This window comes from Eulemur rufifrons, chromosome 8 (genome assembly GCF_041146395.1).
Source record: "Eulemur rufifrons isolate Redbay chromosome 8, OSU_ERuf_1, whole genome shotgun sequence".
Lineage (NCBI taxonomy): Eukaryota > Metazoa > Chordata > Mammalia > Primates > Lemuridae > Eulemur > Eulemur rufifrons.
Window position 1 is genome coordinate 121,388,197 of NC_090990.1, and position 4,249 is coordinate 121,392,445.

The 4,249-nt window shown below is 39.8% G+C and overlaps 1 pseudogene; it reads left to right on the top strand.

Moving 5' to 3' along the window:
- The first annotated feature begins 1,792 nt into the window (after positions 1–1,792).
- Positions 1,793–3,540, top strand: LOC138390402 (tigger transposable element-derived protein 1-like; annotated as a pseudogene).
- The last annotated feature ends 709 nt before the right edge of the window (positions 3,541–4,249 follow it).

Genomic DNA, 4,249 nt, shown 5'->3' on the forward strand with positions numbered 1-4,249 from the left:
GCTCTTTTTCATTCAAACCACATTATAATTTCACTGGGAACTCAGGCTGACTAAATATCTAAAAACTAAAATTTTAAGTCAATCGTTAGGTCTTTATTTTCATGTAACTAGGAAATGACTTCTAGGTCAAGAACAGAAGCTTCCTAATTTCAAAAGCCTCCCTGTAAAATCCTGCCTATAATGTCTTCATCCTACATAGGTGGCCTCAGGCTGCCTGTGAGGACCCTAACAGGACAGGACCATGAGCAACTAAGCACAGGTAGGCTCTTTAAAGGACTTTCTGACTTCCATTTGCCATTAAAGAAAACATTCCAAAGTTGAAATTGTTCCAATATTCTTCATCTGGCTCTAGGGGTACCTAACTGTAGCAAAAGCAGCATACTGAGAGGGAGATAAGCAGGTAGTAGGATATAGTAGGGCAGAGTCACCACAAATAGACCAATCAATGACCAGGAACTCACAGCATGAGAAAAGAGACAGAGCAAGCTGAACAGACCAGAGGCAGGTAAGAAATTAGGTAAGATTTTTGTTTGTTTGTTTTTGTGTTTTATTTGTTTTGTTTGTTTGTTTGTTTTGAGACTGGGTCTCACTATGTAGCTCAGGTGGTCTTGAACTCCTGGGCTCAAGCTATTCTCCTGCCTGAGCCTCCCAAGTAGCTGGGATTACAGGTACACACCATCGTGCCCAGCCAGAAACAAGGTAAGTTCAATTTATTTTGGTAAACACTTATTGAGCACCTACCACGAATCAGACGTAGTTCAGAAACAGAAATGGAAAAGGAGCATGAAGCAAGGGAGACACACAAGCATAGAATACTGATGTGATACAGTGGTAAGGCATGCACACTCAACCAAGGCTGGGATGGCAGAGGGGTATGCTGGGAGACATGTTGCCTGAACTCTATCTTAAAGAAATACATAGTGAGGTACAATAGAAGATTTTGAGGCAAAGCAAAACAAAGGTCCGATGGCATGAAAGATCATAATATCTACAGGAAGAACACAAGCAATAAGGCTAGCGTGGTTAGTAGACCAGGTCATGGAGAACATTGTTTGCTAAATCTGAACTTTATCCAGTAGGTCATGGTAATTCCTTTCAGATTTTTAAGTACAGGAGAGACATGATTTGAAGGGTCTAAGACTGGAGACCAAGAAATCAGTGACGAGTAATGAATAAGTTTATAAAAAGGAAGGGTCATACTGAAAAAAAGATTATAAATTGGTGGGATTTGGCAGATATATGGAAATACAGGCAATTCTTTGGAAGGATGGGAGGGGCAGGAAGGCAGTCCCTGCAAGAGGTGCAGCACCAACTGAAACACACCATGAACAAGAGGCCTGGCAGGCAAAGCCGCGTTCAGACTGAACCTCAGCCCTGGAACTTGTGAAATCCTTCCCCTGTGAGCAGAAGTCCACAAGGAGACGATCCCAGAGGCCTGTGAATAGAGTCTAAAACAGATAAAAGGATATCTTGTTTTATTGCACTTTGCACTGGGCAAGTCCGTCAGCACCATTTTTTCAAGCAGCATGTGCTCACTTCGTGTCTCTGTGTCACAGTTCAGTAATTCTCATAATATTTCCAACATTTTCATTATTATTATATCTGTTATGGTGATCTGTGATCAATGATCTTTGATGTTACTATTGCCACCATACGAGATGGTGAACTTAATCGATGTGTATGTTCTGACTGTGCCACCAATCAGCTGTTTCCCCGTCCCCCACCCCCGTATGGGTCTCCCTATTCCCCGAGACACAACAACATTGATATTAGACCTAGTAATAACCCTACAATGGCCTCTAAGTGTTCAAGTGAAAGGAAGAATCTCACATCTCTCACTTTAAATCAAAAGCTAGAAATGATTAAATTTAGTGAAAAAGGTCTGTCAAAAGCTGAAATAGGTCAAAAGCCAGGCCTCTTGCACAAAACAAACAGCCAAGTTGTGAATGTAAAGGAAAAGTTATTAAAGGAAGTTAAAAGTGCTATCCCAGCGAACAAAGTAAAACAGACTTATTGCTGATATGAAGAAAGGTTTAATGGTCGGGATAGAAGATCAAATTAACCACAAAATTCCCTGAAGCCAAAGTCTAATACAGAGCAAAGCCCTAACTCTCTTTAATTCTATGAAGACTGAAAGAGGTAAGGAAGCTATAAAAGAAAAGTTGGAAGCTAGCAGAGCTTGGTCCATGAGGTTTAAGGAAAGAAGTCATCTTCACAACATAAAAGTGCAAGGTGAAGCAGCAAGTGCTGACATAGAAGCTACAGGAAGTTATCCATTGACGAAGGATACACTAAACAACAGATTTTCAATGTAGATGAAACTGCCTTATATTGGAAGGAGATGCTGTCTAGGACTTCTATAGCTAGAGAGGAGAAGTCAACACCTGGCTTCAAAGCTTAAAAGGACAGGCTGATCTCTTGCTAGGAGCTAATGAAGCTAGTGACTTTAACTGGCAGCCAACGTTCATTTACCATTCCAAAAATTCTAGGGCCCTTAAGAATTGTGCTAACTGTACTCTGTCCATGTTCTATAAATGGAATGACAAAACCTGGATGACAGCACATCTGTTTATAGCATAGTTAACCAAATATTTTAAGCCTATTGTTGAGACCAACTACTCGGGGGAAAAAAAGCTCCCTTTCAAAATATTACAGCCCACTAACTATGCACATGATCACCCAAGAGCTCTAATGGGGATGTACAAGGAGATTAATGTTGTTTTCATGTCTGCTCACAACAACCATTCAGCAGTCCATAGGTCAAGGAGTAATTTCTATTTTCAAGTCTTGCTTTTTAAAAAAATACATTTTGTAACCCTATAGCTGCCATACATAGTGATTCCTCTTAGGGACCTGAGAAAAGTAAATTGAAAAGCTTCTGGAAAGGATTCACCATTCTAGATGCCATTAAGAACATTCATGACTCATGGGAGGAGGTCAAAATATCAATATTAACAGGAGTTTGGAAGAAGTCAATTTCAACCCTCATGGATGACTTTGAGGGATTCAAGGCTTCAGTAAAGGAAGAAGTAATCACAGACGTGCTAGAAATAGCAAGAGAATTAGAATTAGAAGCGGAGCCTGCAGACATAACTGAATTGCTACAATCTCACGATAACACTTTAACAGATTAGGAGGTGCTTTTTGTGGATGAGCAAAGAAAGTTTTTTGTTGAGATGGAATATATTCCTGATGAAGATGCTGTGAACATTGACGAAATGACCACAATGGATTTAGAATATGACATAAACTTAGTTTATATAGCAATGGCAGGTTTTGAGAGGATTGGCTCCATTTTTCAAAGACGTTCTACTGTAGGTAAAATCCTATCAAACAGCATTGCATGCTACAGAGAAATCTCTCTTGAAAGGAATTCAATCGATGGGGCAAACTGTCATTGTTGTCTTATTTGAAAACATTGTCACAGCCCCTCATCCTTTAGCAACCACCAACCTCGTCACCAAGCAGCCATCAACACTGAGGCAAGACACTCCACCAGCAAAAAGTTTACAACTTGCTAAAGGCTCAGATGATGGTTAGCATTTTTTAACAAGAAAGTACATTTTAATTAAGGTATGTACCTTGCTTTTGTAGACATAATGCTATTGCACCCTTAATAGACTACAGTATGGTTCAAACATAATTTTTATATGCAGTGGGAAACCAAAATATCTGTGTGGCTCACTTAATTTTGATATTTACTTTATCGTGGTGGTCTGGAATTGAACCTGCAATATCTCTGAGGTATGCCTACATAAAGCAGTTTGTACCATAAGAAAAAAGCCAGGGCATTCATGGAACCATAAGGCAGTATATAAAATGAAACACATCTTGGAGCATCTCAAAAATAAAATGATCTAAATATACCAGGATTATTTGAGTTAATAGTTACTATAGTTACATCCATATCTACAAACTGTAGATAAAAATATGTACTCTTTCAGATTGAAGTAGTTTGTTCTTTGGCCGATCAAATAGCATACATGCAAAACCACTAATTTCCACATTCATATTTTGCTGTCATCAAAATCAGATTAGGCTGGAGCAGGTATGGTGGCTCATGCCTGTAATCTCAGCCCTCTGGGAGGCTGATGCAGGAGGGTCACTTGAGCCCAGGAATTGAAGACCAGCCTGGGCAATGTAGCAAAACCCTGTCTCTACAAAAAATTTAAAAATTAGCTGGTTATGGTGGTATGCTCCTGCAGTCCCAGCTACTTGGGAAGCTGAGGCAAGAAGGATCACTTAAGCC